Below are 15,894 nucleotides of genomic sequence, written 5' to 3' on the forward strand. Positions count from 1 at the left end.
ATGATTTGTTTGCTTCCACTACAGTGCTCCGTTCACCTCGGTTTGCATTACAAGGCCCAGCAATGCTGAGGAAGCACCCTAGTGGCCTGTGCAACGCAACGCTATGTTCCGCCGGCCTTGGCCGGCTCGCTGAGTTCTGATGATGTCAGGATGGCTGCGCCAGCAGCCGACTCAGCACTGTTCGGTGTGAGCCGTGGGTGGCCAGCTACGTCCTTCTCCTCCCCGGCATAGCTGAGATCGCGGCGACGAACAAGTGCCCGCTATCTGGCGCCCGAATCTGCGGCCCTCTCCTCGGGAAGCCTCTGGCGTGTGTCGGGAGCTGAGACAACTGCCCGTGGTAGCGAGCCGAAGAGTGGCCTGCCACTGGCTGGCTGCGGATCCCATGTCGGCCTCAGAGGGTCGAACCAACGACCCACCGTGGACTGGGACGCTGGTGCCCCATCTGTTGCTGCGTGTAGCCCGGTAGTGTGATACGCCCCACTGTCCTGGAGAGCTGCCACACTTGAATGAATCCCGCTAGAAAACGACATCTATTTACACTTGGCTATGCGCCTCTGTTTTGCCAAGCGTGCCGCTTTGTGTCATGTATGCGAAACACTTAGGTTGGCCAGTGGCCCTCTTCTGCCTGTGACTTGCGCCATGGAAACTGCTGTGTGCGCCCTCTCTGGCAGTTCTACGCCACTATGGCCTCTATTTGCCTTCGCAACTGCTGGTATGCGTAACTTAATGCAATACAGCGTGCACCTGGCTGTAACTCGTGCTCCGAATATCGCACAAAACTAACTTCTCCTATCCTAACGGTGGTGCCGCTACAACACCGTCGAAAGTCCCTCGAAGTTTGCCACAACATTTCTGGGACACCTCGTATATGGCTACCCACGATCAGGCACTGGCGACGCTGCTGCGTTGAAGCGCAGCGTGAACGCCAACACCGATACGTCGACGACTGCAGCAGGCAACCGACAACCTCGCTGGTTTGGGAAGGAAGTGGCGACTCTCATATAACGCCTCGAGAACGCAGAGTACCATAGTTACTCAGTAGATTGTGCCCAAAAACTTCTGAAAAGAATGGTACGTGGTGAATCCGTTGCATGGTCCCCTACAGCCAAGTATCTTGACGTCACGTTGCATAGGAGACTGCGTAGCGCCAGCATGTTCTTCAGGTCGGAGGAAATGCATTCGGAAGACTGAGGTAACCTTCTCCCTTTTAAATCTCGTGTATTCTCTTCCTTGTCATCTATGGCTCAGTCTATATAAAACTATGGCGTGTCAATACTGGGACATGCTGGTGCTATATGGAGCTACAATGCTACAATGGAATCTAAGAATGTTGCAGATAGTACAAAGCCGCACCTTCTTCATATCCTACTAAAGCTATTCGCAAAATGGCTGGGATGCTGCTCTTCCTCGAGTGCTTGAAGAACTCGCAGCGATAATTCAACGGAAAATCTGCCTATGCCAGGAGTGCAAAAATTCGCTCTGTCAGCCACAAGGTCCAACGAAATGGCTGGGATGCTGCTCTTCCTCGAGAGCTTGAAGAACTCGGAGCGATAATTCAACGGAAAATCTGCCTATGCCAGGAGTGCAAAAATTCGCTCTGTCAGCCACAAGGTCCAACGAAATGGCTGGGCCTACTGCGCACGTAGAGTCTTACTGTTCTCCCTGCCCAGCATCAAATGATGGCGACAACGGCTAACAATAAAGGCACAACATATCCGTTGTGCCTAAAGTTCCAACGTTTTAGTTACGATTGGTGGAATAGCGTCACACTCTTTGCCTCCGCCCTCACCTGGAAGTTCAACATTTCCAGTTAAGGTACTGAGCAGCTAAAGGAACTTCATGGTCGATTCCTGCTGTACTCCGTCCCCCTGAACCTCCGTACACCATCGTTGGGGTCACTGTGATCTACATTCTGATTACGTATTAACGTTCGGACTAAAGAGTGATTGTTGGACGCTGCTCGGATTGTCTTACGGAGTGTGGTTGTGGATTAAACTTCGGACTTACGAGTGATTGCTATGCATTGTCTTACCGATTCTCTTTGCTGATTGAACTTTGGACTACGAGTTATTGCTGTATGTCAGACTCTGCTTGTTGACAAATTGCCTAGATTAAGAGTGAGTGCCGCCCTTCGACTCCACTGTAGATCACAGCCAGACTCTGTAGGTGATTGTGTTGTGTTCTGAGGTCATCTGGAAAAAGTTTTTTTGAAATAGACAAACAACTGGAACCGCTCACAAGGATCAATATTGTCCGGTAGAATAAGGTGTGATTAGCTGAATGACGAACACTAACCTCACTTAACGAAGATTAATTCAGCACTTGCACATACAAGAGCGCGGAGCGAACTTCCTCCAGCCAGAACACATACAGTAGATATACAGCTACAGAACATCCCAATACAATGATTTTTGACATTTGTGGATACTTCTAGAATGTACGCGAACCGAATATAGAAATTAAAATCGCACACTCCAGGTGAGTTTTGAACTCTCGACCATCCATCCAACAGTTTAGTATCAGAACCAATGCAGCACGGTGCTACTCAGCTTCTTTTGCGACAATATGACTAATTGACGAAGGGCGAGAGATTGGGTTCAATGTCCGTTTCACTTCCCCCCTATGACCACTGATCTTCCTCTCTCACTATATGACGAAGAACACTTGTGAAATCAGTTACTTCCTCCATCACAGACATCAATACGACGTGTGGAACCCGTTCAAACTTCTTGCACGTAATTCGTTTTTGATGTATGGTCTCGATATGCTGGCACCATTTTATGAAGTCGTCTGCTGTCGAAACCTCCTTCAGGAGTAGGACTTGATACATGTCCTCAGCAACACCCTTCATGAGATGTGCAACCTTATCCTTCCTCCTTCATTCCAGGATCCACTATTTACACAGCTCCAAGACGTCTTGAATGTAGGTTGCTGTAGTTTCTCCTGGACGCTGTTCCCTTCACTTTAATTTATCTTCAGCCTTGCACTTCTGTCGTCGTGTGTCGCCGAAATATTTGCGCAGTTCCCACCTGGAATACTTTCCAGCTTGTGAACTTCTCCTCGTTCTTCTCATACAATTGTGCGGCCGTGCCCTCCAAGTAGAAAAACACGTTAGCCAAACACACGTGTCACCCCATTTGTTAAATTTGGCTATACGCTCATATACCTTCAGCCACTTGTTTGAATCTTGGCCATCGTCACAAGAGAACTCGGAAGGATGTCTCATGTGGTGACGCACGGTTGCTGTCATCGCAACGTCCTCTTCTTCTTCTGCCTCAGATTGCGATCTGTTAAATAGGGCTCGAACTCGAGTTTCTCGCCACGTAAACGGCGGCTCTGTCGTGGCCTGATAGGAGCCACTGTGTCGTCGATAAAGTGCGCCATCGTAAGTTCCAATACCCGGCGTCTCAACCACAATAATGTCCCGTAGAAGAAGGTGTAAATAGATGAATGACGAGCACAAACTTCACTTAAAGAAGGTTTATTCAGCACTTGCACATACAAGAGCGCGGAGCGAACTGCCTCCGGCCAGAACACACACAGTATATATACAGCTAAAGAACATTCCAGTACGATGATGCTTGACATTTGCGGATAATTCTAGAATGTACTCGAACCGAATATAGAAATTAAAATCGCACAGACCAGGTGCGTTTTGAACTCACGACCGTCGGTGCAATACTTTAGTATCATAACCACTGCACCACGGTGCTAGTCAGCTTCGTTTGCGACAGTATGACTAATTGTATTCAGCCTCTCAGGAAACAAAAAAAGCAGAAAATTAAAAGGAAAATAAAGGCGTTGTCAGAATCATGTTGTACGAAATCTAAATCTACCCGTAATACTACATAAACGTTCAGGGGGTAGTCAAGATAGTGAGACCACCATGCGAGGTAGTACATCTTGTTGCAGCTTTGCACCACTGCACACGTGTAAGTACTGCAATGCAGCCGCAATTCACAATTGACGTGACAAGGCTCTGAGGTTATCTTTCAGTGTATTACACTACTTTTCCCCAGCGACGGGTAACACAGGCGATCGGTGAAATGTGTGATCCATCTCACACTTCCAAAACGGGCTACTCGTTGGTGTGCGGTTAGCGGGAGGATCAGTACGGAAAACGGTTGAAGTGTTTAGCGTTGCACGAGTGGCCGTATCCTAGATAATGGCAGCATACAAAAAACATGCAAAACATGATTGGCGAGAAGGAATAGTGAGTGAAACTCGATGTTAATTAACAGGGACCGAGGACCATTAAAAAGGATTGTGGACATGGAACATAAAACTACCGCGGCAAAAGTGACTGCAGAACTCAACACTCATTTGAATAGCTTCACAAGGTTAACATTTATGGAAGGGTTGAAACTGTGAAGGCCTCTATAACGGAAGCCAAGCTAAAGCTGCGAAAGAAGTGTTGCCACCATCATAAAATGTAGACACTTCATTACTGGAAGAATGTGGTATGGTCTAATGAATCATCTTTTATAATGTTTCCTACAATTGGCCGGGATTATGTGTGGTGAACCAAAACGAAGCCTGCGATCCTGCCTGCCGGTTTCATAAAGCCAGGAGTGGGAGAGATTCGCTTATGATTTGCACTGCAATATCGTGGTATTCAGTTTGTCATATCATTACCCGGTCCGCCCCGATAGCTGAGTGGTCAGCGTGACGGATTGCCGTCCAAAGGGCCCGGGTTTGATTCCCGGCTGATCGGAGATTTTCTCCGTTCAGGGACTGGGTATTGTGTTGTCTTCATCATCATTTCATCCCCATCCGGCGCGCAGGTAGCCCAACGTGGCGTCGAATGTAATAAGACCTACACCGAGGCGGCCGGACCTGCCCCGCAAGGGGCCTCCCTGCCAATGACGCCAAACGCTCATTTCTATTTCCATATCATTACCCCCACGGGCCAGGTTGCAGAGAATGAATATCACGACAATGAAGTGCTTACTATGGCTAACATATTGCTGACACACACTCCCATATTTCAAGATGATGCGCCCATATACACAACAAACAAGATTCAGGCATCGTTTGTAGAGCATCAGAATATCGTCAATCTCTCCCGGCCAGCAAAATCGCCAGTCCTCAACATCATTGAACAGTTACGCGGAGTTTTAGAGCAGAGATTGAGGAGCAGATTACTAACTCCAGCCTCGATGAAGCAGTTGGTGCCTGTTTTGGTTGAAGAATGGGATAACGTTTCGTTGGAAACTATTCGGACATTCTATGAACTTATTCTACGAAGCTACTCTTAAGCTGAAGGTGTTCGAAGTCCTTATTAATACATAAATATTATGTGTATGTCAGGTATTCATATTATTTTGTACTCCCCCGTATATTAACTTCGAGGACATCCAATCCGTAAGAGCCTGTACGCAATATGGTTCTGTTAGCCATAAAAGACAGCACACAATGGGAATTACATCACGCAGTTACACCGTGGTTTGACTTCATTGTATAAAGTGTCGGGCCAAGGACGTGACAGTAGGAAAGTAGCGAGGAATAAAAGTCGAGTCGTTGTACCTAAGTATTTCGAGCGACTGCAGACAGCAAGGGGAATCCAGAAGCAGCGTTACGTCGCAGATAAAGTTGTGAGCAGCGTGTGAGGAGGGGGTCGTTATGGAACTTGCCGGACCCTAACGGCCACATCGAGGGCGGGAAGCCAGTTGGCCTCACCCAGATACCGAAAAGTTGGGCCGGAGGGGCGGCTGCTGATGTCTCTCCAGATGAGGGGGCGAAGTAGGGCCAAAGAAGACAATCCGGCCATCCCAGGGGATTAAATTCTCCGGCACCCGAGGCCCGGGTTAGCGGTGCGTGTCGTCCGAGCCCGAGCCCGTGGCCGCGCACCCTGGGGACTAGGCCGCCCGCGCGGCGCCTGCCAGCTTCCAGCGGGAGGGGGTGGACACGTGACGCCGGGCAGCACACGCTACTGTCGCCCGGAAAAATACTCCCGGACACACAGACACGTTCCAGTAGTCTGAATGTAGCGAAAACAGACGGTGCTGTGATCATTACAAAGGAGATTTAGGGGAAACTAATAGGCAAAATTTATTAACTAATTGTGCCTTCGTAAAAGAGGTGTAAGGTACTTTGGTTCTAGATTTGATCATTAAAATGGGAGCAAAAAGCAAATAAATCAAAACAAAAGCTATGCCTTTTCTGAGGAGCCAGGATTATTTCCCAGGACTGTCGTAGAAGTGAGCAAGTTTGTAACACTTTTAGCATTTTTTGTAACATAATCTTATAAAATATGTACTAAGGCATTTAATTTCCACATATATGGAATTCTGTAACCTCTTTCCTTTAATTGTGCCGGCAATAAAGCTTTTCGTTTGTAAAATTAGCTATTCAAACTATTCCGAAAATTACTGTCAATTGCCACAAACACTCTCCTCCTCCCACACCCCACACCTCTCCCTCCCCCCCCCCCCCCATCCACCATTTAGAAGAACATTGTGACATGAAGTAAAAGGCAGGTCAATCTTTCACAAAACTGAGCTGAAGGAGTGTTCCTTTACGACCCACAGGTATAACTTTGTCACAAAATTGCCCAGTGTGATGAGTTTTATTTCATCCATACCCAGAAAAACATTCCTCACAATGCTTACCAATCTCGTGAGACATATTTTGCACATCTTTCAAATATTTTACAGTTATCAGTTTTCTGACTGGTTTGATGCGGCCCAACACCAATCAATCTCCTGTGCCAAGATCTTCATCGCAGAGGAGCACTTTCAACCTACATTCTCAGTTATTTGCTAGATGTACTCCAATCTCCGTGTCCCGCTATAGTTTTTTTTCTGTCTGCAGTCCCATCTAGTACCATGGTATTTACTTCGTGATGTCTTAACAGATGTCCTACCATCCTGCCCATTCTTTTTGTCAGTGTTTTCCATACTTTCCTTTCCTCGCAGACTCTGTGGAGAACCTCATAGATGAATATTTTATCAGTCCACCTAATTTTCAACATTCTTCTGTAGCACCGCATCTCAGACGCTTCGATTCTCTTCTGTTGCGCTTTTCCCACAGCCCATGTTTCACTACCACATAATGCTACTCTCCAAACGTAGATTCTCAGAAATTTCTTCCTCAAACTAAGGCCTGAATTTGATATAGTAGGCATCTCTTGGCCAGGAATGCCAGTTTGTCCAGTGCTAGCATTCTTTTTATGTCCTCCTTGCGCCGTCCGTCATTGATTATTTTGCTGCTTAGGTAGTAGAATTCCTTAACTTCATCTACTTCGTGATCACTAATTCAGGTTTGAGTTTCTCACTGTTGTCATTTCTGCGACTTCTCATTGATTTCGCCTTTTTGGATTTAGTCTCAACCCGTCTTCTGTATTGATTAGACTGATAATTCGATTCAGCAGATACTATAATTCTCTTTCATTTACACTGAGGATAACCACGTCATCAGTGATTCGTATCATTTATGTCCATTCGGTTTAAATTTTAATTCTACTCTTGAATCTTTCTCTTATTTCTGTCATTGCTTCTTCGATGTATAGACTGAACAGTAGCGGCGAAAAACTGCATCGCTGCCTTACACCGTTTGTAATCCGAGCGCTTCGTTCTTAGTCTACCACTGTTATTAATCCCTCCTGGCTCTTTTACTCAATGAATATTACCCGTCTTTCACTATAGCTTACTCCTATTTTTCTCAGAATTTCGACACTGACGTTGTCGAAAGGTTTTTCCAAGTCGGCAAACCCTATGAACGTGTCTTGATTTTTCTTTAGTCTTGCTTTCATTATCAACATCAAGGTCAGGACTGCCTCTCTGCTGCATTTACCTTTCCTGAAGCCAAACTGATCGTCATCTACTACATCCTCAGTTTTCTTACAATCCATTTATAGGCCTCTGCTCATTGAAACAAAATAAGAAGGAAAAAAAATGACGACCTGAATTAAGCAAGGTAATTACTTGATACCTGTTCAACGAAAACGCACGAGGAAAACAGGATAGAACACAAAACTTATATTTAGCGAATAGTCTCCAAGTACGGTAATTACAACGAAGCCTTAGACACTTACTCACAGGTGTAACGGTATGAGAGGAAACAAAACCATGACACGGTTAATACAATATTCTGAGCAACTATATGGTACATTTAGAAACAAAATTATAATGGAAAATAAAACCTTGTATTTTTTAATAACACGTTCACAGATACGCCTAATCTTATTCATGAGTCCATTTTCTATAATTTCAGTTGTTACTTTACATTCGTTTCTGCAGATATGCGTGCTGTTATAAAGTTACCGCTTTAATCTACGGAAGTAATCTCTTTCCAATGGCTGAGGAGTATGTTAGTAAAATGGCGTAAAGCCTGTACAACCATCTCCGACAACAATAACGAGAACTATGCATCAGACCGTATCGGATACATGTCTTACATCGATTACAGTCCACAATTAACACGAGGGTTGGATCTTAAATAGTGGCAACTATTTATTCACAACCGATACTAAGGACTTACACAATTTCCCCTGTTACTGTCCTTCAAAGTAGTCACCAGCCTTACGTAGAACCCGTTGCCAGCAATGTGGAAGGCGCAGTATACCGTTCGCAGAGCCTGTTCTGCTGATGGTGCGAATGGAGCGGCTACTGCCTGTCGAATCTCTGGAACAGTTCTGAAGCGAATGCCACGAAGTGGTTCCTTCATCTTCGGAATCAAATCAAAGTCACAAGGACTTAAGTCGTATTACTGTTCGTTTTTGGAGCATCACCTGCGACCAGCTTCGCTAAAGAAGCGGCGACCCTTTCTGCGCAACCCACCCATCATTTTGCACCACAGTGCGTGGGCACATACAGCGCAGGCTGTGGCTGCTCTGTTCGGTCGATGGGACTGGGAAGTATTGTACCATCCACCATACTCCTCGGACTTAAGTCCTTATGACTTTGATTTGATTCCGAAGGTGAACGAACCACTTCGTTGCATTCGCTTCAGAACTGTTCCAGAGATTCGATCTGCATTAGACCGCTCCATTCGTACCATCAACAGAACAGGCTGTGCTAACGGTATACTATGCCTTCCACATTGCTGGCAACGGGTTCTACATAGCCGGTGATTACTTTGAAAGACAGTAACAGGTGCAAATATGTAACTGCTTTGTATCCGTTGCGAATAAATAGCTGCCACTATTTAAGTTCCGACTCTGGTGAATAATCCTCCTTGACTTTAAAAGTATGCAAATACCCCTGTTTGTAGGAGCTCCATTGCTCTCTTCCGAGAGGCCAATGTGGCCTGTAGGTTCTAAAGAATATTGTTAGGCCATCTTCAGGGGTACTGAGTGGGTCGATTCATTTTTTTCTTTAAGATTCAAACCATCCACTATGCTTGCACATTTCCTAGTTCATATTTATCGAAAATCTCTGGCGTGGTGAATAATCCTCATTGACTTTAAAAGTATGCAAATACCCCTGTTTGTAGGAGCTCCATTGCTCTCTTCCGAGAGGCCAATGTGGCCTGTAGGTTCTTAAGAATATTGTTAGGCCATCTTCAGTGGTACTGAGTGGGTCGACTCATTTTTTTCTTTAAGATTCATACCATCCACTATGCTTGCACATTAGATCGTGGATATAAGGGGACAGTAAGGAGGGCCTATGTGCTGCGTTATTCAAAAACTCTGTGAAGCTGTCAGGAGTGCACTGGGACCATTTTCCGTTGCTACTGCCCTTGGTAGTCCTTCAATGGCAGACTTGAGTCGCCTCCCATTCGCAATTGTGGAATGTATGAGCCTCACGTATGGGAATTATAAAATCGAGTCACTTCGTATTCCGACTCTCACAAAGTGACAATATTCTTAGAAGACAAACAGATTTCACACATCTAGGAGGTGTGGCTAGAAAAAAACCGGTGGTGAAACAATAAAACGAATGCAATAAGGCTGAAAGTCGCGTGGCCTGTCACGTGACTCTCGCTCCGCCTACTGCTCGAGTTTCATCTGCCTCCTGCACTCAGTCTGCCCGTGGCGTCTGTTTTAAGTAGTTGACGTTTTGTCTGTGCTTCGGAAAATGTTGAGTGTACAGAAAGAACAGCGTGTTAACATCAAATTTTGTTTCAAACTAGGAAAATCTGCAAGTGAAACGTTTGTAATGTTACAACAAGTGTACGGCGATGATTGTTTATCGCGAACACAAGTGTTTGAGTGGTTTAAACGATTTAAAGATGGCCGCGAAGACACCAGTGATGACACTCGTACTGGCAGACCATTGTCAGCAAAAACTGATGCAAACATTGAAAAAATCGGTAAACTTGTTCGACAAGATCGCCGTTTAACAATCAGAGCAGTATCTGAGTTAACAGGAGTTGACAAGGAAAGTGTTAGGCAGATTCTTCATGAAAGTTTCAACATGAACAAAGTGTGTTCAAAAATGGTTCCAAAGTGTCTCACAATTGAACAGAAGGAACGCCGAAGAATGATTTGTTCTGACATCCTGGAAAACATTGAAAGTGATCCCACCTTCTTACAAAATGTTATTACTTGCGATGAATCGTGGTTTTTTACTTACGATCCCGAAACTAAAAGCCAATCGATGCATTGGAAAACTCCTGGTTCTCCACGACAAAAAAAAAAAAAAAAGCACGAATGTCAGAATCGAAATTCAAGGCAATGATGATTGTTTTTTTTTTACATCAAAGGGATTGTGCACATTGATTGGGTACCAGAGGGACAAACAGTGAATCAGCATTACTACATTAGCGTCCTGGCTACCCTACGTGAGCGAGTACGGAGAAAACGGAACGATTTGTGGAGAAAAAAGTCATGGATCCTTCACCAAGACAATGCCCCAGCTCACAGTGCGTTGTCAGTGAAGACGTTTTTGGCAAAATACAATATTCCCATCTTAGATCATCCACCCTACACACCTGATTTGGCCCCCTGTGACTTTTTCCTTTTCCCTAAAGTCAAGTCAGCTTTGAAAGGAACTAGATTTGAGACTGTTGAAGCAGTAAAAGAAAAAGCGAAGGAAGTAATGTATGGACTTACCGAAAATGATCTGCAGCATTGTTATGAACAGTGGAAAATTCGTATGGAGCGGTGTAGAGACCGAGGAGGAGAGTACATTGAAGGAGATAACATGAAATTGTAAATAATTGTAAATAAATGTTTTTTCCCGCATCAGTCTGGTTTTTTTCTAGCCGCACCTCGTACTTCGGCAGCGAGCGCACCAGGGGATGCCCTGAAGATGGAACTGTGTACAGGACCGGTAGCTAATAGACGAAATACAAAATTGCGCGTGCAGACCAAAACATATTCTTTCCTGATAGTGTGGGTCGCTGTCGGAGTATGTCGGAAATATGTAAGATTTTTAACTGATAAGGATACTGATAGCTGGATTGCCCCACAGAACTGTGACAAGGAAGGCAGCAAAGCTCGGCGATTACTTGAGCCGAACTGTGATTGGAACCAACTGAGCTATGCAGTGGAAAAGTGGTTTGTCTGCTTCTCTACGCGAGCAAACAAGTCCCTAACTGTTGCAGATTCCCTCACCGTTCGTGCTGGTTGGCTGTACGCCATGGCCGTACACAATGTGGGAACTTCGGAACTGTTTGCCATTGTTTTTCAGTCTCTTGTAAGAATTAGCAACTTCGCCCAGTTCTGAGAATTCCTGCACTGGCAGGTGGAGTGCCCCACAGAACCATGACAAAGAAGTCGGCACATCTCAGTGATTACTTGAGTCGGACTGTGAGTAGGACCGCCTGAGGAACGTATTGAGCTTGAGGAATCTTTGTTAGGAGCGCAGCGAATAATACTGATTCTGATTAGGGAATCAGCGTACGATAACTTGCATAGTTCGTTTGAAGAAGCGAATTAGGAATGTCGACCCAGCTTTTTAAGATATGATTCCCACACATGGTACAATTCAGATTACAATTTCCGATACTGCTAGACTTATAACGTGGAAAACAGTGCATCAAATTTGCGACCACATTACTTTGAAAGTACTTCGCAGACACTAGAGAATAGCGATTTACCGGGATCGATGAGGGGACGAGGTTTTCAAAAGAAAACACTATGTCGTGAGATGACGAAGGCATGCAGAACGATTTCTGGAGATCTGGGTAATTTATCTTGAAAGTGGGGTAATGACATCGTAGACGATGCACAAACATTTCCTAGTCATCAGTGCTGTTCTGAAAAGACATGACTGGTGAAACAATGGGGTCACTGAGGATGTAGTTGCTAACAGCTTCTAATGGGTAGCCATCTCCTGTTGCTGCCGCTTCTCTTGGGCTATGGGCGCTGTTATTGTTGTTGGTTGTGTTGTTGTTGTTGGAGCTGTTGTTGATTCAAGGACATTTCTTGCATTTACAAGGCCATCTGTTGATGGTGTCACTCGTCTTTCGATTTCAGTAGCTCGACTCACTATTTCTGCCACTCTTCTTGAAATTTCAGAAGTTTTAGTATCGTTCGTCCACCTCGTTGCATTATGGACTGCTGCACACTCTTTACCAATGTCTTTATGTGGTGCAAGACCAAATTGCAGAAATTATAAGCCCAATGCATGCTTGCAAGCCGTTGATAACAGCGAGCTAGGGAATCTGAACATTTTTGCTGGCTGGAGTGGCCGTGCGGTTCTAGGCGCTAAGTCTGGAGCCGAGCGACCGCTACGGTCGCAGGTTCGAATCCTGCCTCGGTCATGGATGTGTGTGATGCCTTAGGTTAGTTACGTTTAATTAGTTCTAAGTTCTAGGGGACTGATGACCTCAGAAGTTAAGTCGCATAGTGCTCAGAGCCATTTGAACCGTTTTGAACATTTTTGTTTACGTTTTCGTCATTATGTGTGTGTGTGTCTGTGAAGTCCATCACTTCCTGTGACACTTTACGGTGGTAGGTAAGGAAATTTTTAGGTTCTTTATTCACTCTGGTGAGTGGTATGAGGATCCCTCTAGGTTCCGTGATCATTCAACTGTATTTTTGCTCTACAACTCTGTTCTCGTTTACCAGTGAAGTAAGCCTGTGCCGTTGTGGAAGTTCCATGATACTCATTTTTTGTAATAGCCTGACTTTCTTGTGGACCTCTTCAATCATGTGATGAAATGTTGTAGAACGTCTCTGAATTGCCTCTTTCAGCATCTCTATGTGGGCGTTATGGAGCAAATCCGTTATTCGAGAATACCAGTTCCCTCGTGAGATACACCGTAGACATTTATTTTGTGTCAGCTTTGTGTCGTGTAGGCGCGTTTTGGCGACTGAGAACCTCTGTGGAGCAGTTTTGAAAAAACTGTACTCTCATGTAGCTTTAGTTTGGTAGCCATATTTAATTCGCCGCTAACGAAGAATGGAATAAGTTTCAAAGATTTTGATCCGTATGTTCTTATTATGTCATCCCGGAGGACACTGGCTGGCGCCACGTGGAACGAGGAGATGAGTGTGTCTGCTACCTGGAGGGATGCTCTCGGTGCAAGCCATCAGACGAACCTTGTCGGCTGAGGCGCTATCGTACTCGTTGGTTGATACAGCCAGTAGATCGAAATCTGAGCTCAAACATTATGACGTTCCTGGAAGAGGAGTTTATCTCCAGATGTCGTCACGGACTAAGAAAAGAAACGCTCGTGTGAAAGGCAACTTGCTCCTACGCTCAAGGTGTGGACCTTGCCTACTCAAGGAAAATGTCACAAAGAAATCAAATGGTCGCAGTTCACCACATATGCCAATTGTTGAGTTTTCCTGAACGTGAAAAATCATTCATACCAGGAATATTTTTCTTGAAACAAGAAAATCACTCTTTTACTTGAGCTATCCAAAAGCACTCACCCCACACACGACACAACTGTTTCGAGCTGTGTCGCTGCCTTCGTCCGTCTCTTAAAGTCACTCATTTGCGACTATTTTTTATAATGCTTAAACAACGTTCTTCAGTTCCAAGTACTCAAAATCTAATAGGTAACTGCAACACAAATACTGGAACTTCAAATAATATAATGACAGTTGATAAGTACACTCATAGTAGCCTACATGTGTTGTGTTGGTGCGCGGTATTCACTCCATTTATCGGCGTTATTTCGCGCGGAAAACCAAACTACTATAATAAACAAATTTCTGCTTACCAACGTAAAAGCATGAACGTGCTCAAGATGTGGCGCGCAGAGTACACCTGGTCGGGCGGTGCCTAGGATCAGGTTGCCGGTGGCGTGTGGGAGATGGCCGGTAGCCGGTGGTGCTGTAGTAAGAGGGAAATCTAAAGTGTACACTGGTCTGATCGTGACACAGATGCTAGCTGTTTTGCGGAATTATTCATGTATGTTATTGCAATTAAAGTTTTTGCCATTACTGGTGGGTTAATAAGTGAAACGAATTACACAGCTCAACAAAAGTTTGGAAAATCATAGAATCTAGTATAATGACTTCTTATAGTATACCCATTGAAGTTTGTACAGTACATTATAAACGAAATAAACATAATTCCTTTTGAAAACAAGAACGATTTTGGTTCAGGCTCTCTCCTAAACGTACATCCTGAAAACGAAAGCAGTGAAAACAGTGAAAACCTTTACCTCGTGATGATGATTATCATTCTTTAGTAGTGAGTAAGCTCTCCCAAGGTACGGATTAGTTCTTCCATTGTGCGAGGCATGCTCTGGATGAGATCACAAATTTTATCTTGGGGAATGAGATCTCACTCGTCGATGGCAGCTTCAGTCACGTCCTGAAGATTGTCAGGTGGTTCGGACGCTGTGCAATGGTCACCTTCAACAGGTTCCACGTGCGCTCAGTTGCGTTCATGTCTCGGGACTGTCTTGGCAAATGCGTTCGATTGATGTTGCGTCTTTGAAGATACTGAGACTGTGATGTCGTCAGTCATACAACCACACCGCCGCCTGAGAGATCGATCTACCAGATGCGATTTCCTCGATAAACGAAACAGAAGAACGGCTGTGCTGGCCAAAGAGTACACAGCCAGTCGCAGTACTTATGGTCAGCACGAGGAGCCGCTAGGCCACTTCATGTGCAGCAGGAGAGTAGTGCAGTTGTGCCAGTCTACAGTTCGTAGCCGCGCTCAGTGGTCAGCCAGCGCCGATGTTAGACATCGCCTGCAGCATAGTCACTGCTGCCATCAAGTATTTGTAGCTAAGTTCCAAGTTAGTCTTCAAATTCATCGGATTCGACATTCAAGACTACGAGAGATTAATTCGTCACTGCAAGATTTGTGAGTTGTAAATTATGTCATTCTGTAGACGCTTAGTCTAGTCGCGTCTTCTATAATTGTCCACTAACAGATCATGGACTACAGCACAGTTTAGTAATAAATACTTTGTTATTTTGTACTCCTGCTAATTAATTGTGTTATCGTGTTGTAGCTACCAAGCAGTCTTGGCATAGAATAACCCACGATTCCGCCTCCTTGGATACCTCATATTTGCCACCTCATATTGATGGACTCGGTTACGGTGGAAGACCGAGAGTCATCAGAGACATTGCTAGGGTATGGTGCGGTTTTGCATTGTCATCAACTAGGATGAAGTTGTTACCGACTTCACGACTCTAGGGTCTTACAATCGTTTGTAGAACCTCTTGGAGGTACTGGGAACAGTCAAACTGCCGTAGATGGGAATCAGAGGGGTTCGCCGTCACATAATTATTGCTGCACAGAAAATTACACTTCCACCTGCAAACGGATAGACGTCCAGAACGCATCGGCGTTCCTGGTATCGTCTAGGGCTTCTCTAAAGCCTAACACGTCTAGTGTCTGGTCGCAAGCCAATCTTGGTCTCGGCTGCAAACATGATATTCCAATCTGCAATGGTCCAATGTTGATGAGCAAGGGCCTAAGATATTCGACTGAGTCGGTTCCGTTGGTTCAGTGCACAAATTCTCATTGGTCTCCTGGAATAAAGACCATCCTGAATCAATTTTTTAAGCAGTTTAGTCTGAGTTACGAA

Source organism: Schistocerca serialis, chromosome 1 (assembly GCF_023864345.2).
Source record: "Schistocerca serialis cubense isolate TAMUIC-IGC-003099 chromosome 1, iqSchSeri2.2, whole genome shotgun sequence".
Taxonomy (NCBI): domain Eukaryota; kingdom Metazoa; phylum Arthropoda; class Insecta; order Orthoptera; family Acrididae; genus Schistocerca; species Schistocerca serialis.